Source organism: Petaurus breviceps, unplaced genomic scaffold, assembly GCF_028583685.1.
Source record: "Petaurus breviceps papuanus isolate PSGF00001 unplaced genomic scaffold, PetGlider_PUasm1.0 91133, whole genome shotgun sequence".
In the NCBI taxonomy this organism is placed as follows: domain Eukaryota; kingdom Metazoa; phylum Chordata; class Mammalia; order Diprotodontia; family Petauridae; genus Petaurus; species Petaurus breviceps.
Window position 1 is genome coordinate 66,379,661 of NW_027187419.1, and position 1,244 is coordinate 66,380,904.

Sequence of the window (1,244 nt, forward strand, 5' to 3'; positions counted from 1 at the left end):
TAAAGGAAAGCAACTCAAAATGGGTTAACAAGCTTACTTTAATCAGTCAGACATATATCGTTTACCTTGTTCAGGAGAAAAGGTCAGCACCCTGAACCTCAAAGTATACAGGCATAATTATCAAGACAGAAACATCAAGTAGATTTCCAAACTGTCCAACCATTACATCCATACCCAGTCAACATCTGGGTTTCCACATTCTGGGTTTTTCAAAGCCGGGGGACTCTCAACAACGGCTTCCCAGAATTCAGATCAAATCACAGAACACTTCTCAAAGTGAGTCCCAAAAACAAAGCCACACATCAGGGCTTATATAGCCTTCTCCTGGCTCAGAGAATGTAACAACCTTATTGACTCACTGGCCAATCAAGAAGTATCTACTGAAAAACAAGCCTCCCCCACCCCAGGCTTCAGGTGCACATTAGCCTAGGGGCAGGGAAGATCTTTAAAATTTACATTCTTATTACAGCTTGTAACTTGTTTGTATTTTGGTTGTATACTCTGAAGTCTGAGGTGCTGACCTTTTTCCCCTGAACTAGGTAAATATGTTTGATTGATTAAAGCAAGATTGTTAACCCATTTTGAGTTTCTTTCCTTTAGAAAAGCAGATCTAAGAACCTGTGTTGACAGCCACCCTGGGTATGGTGGGGTGCTTCCTGCTACAGAGGGAAGGTGTCAAGTGGGATTTGTTGGTAGCACTAGGAGGAGAAAAAACCTTTTTTTATAAGGAAAGGAGATGTGGTTTTTTATTTACCAGACTAGAATGTGTGACATGGACAATTCTATTTATAGGCCCCATCTCTCAAGACATCAGTGTAGGTGAGCCCAGAAAAGGGACCAGGCAGAAGGAGAGCACCAGGACCTTAGGTATGGCAGCACCAGGGTAGTGATGCTTTTATTTGAAGAAACATAGCCAAATATTTCTTTGGCTGTGAAAAAGAATGAGAAAAGGTTTTTATGGGACACAACCAACTCATTTGGGGGCATTAAAGAAAACATGTGGGAGTATGTTATATATTCTAAAAAGAAAAAAGAACAATTGAGCATCAAGGAATTTAAAGATTTCAACAGTTTATAGTGATTTTATTGGCTTCTAAGGGAACACTCTTCATTACTAGGTTAGCATTCATCTAAGGTTAGCATTGCAGCTTTTAGTGATGGGGCCAGAAACAGTGGCAGGCACTCACCCATGAGAAGTCTCTCTCTCTCTCTCTCTCTCTCTCTCTCTCTCTCTCTCTCTCTCT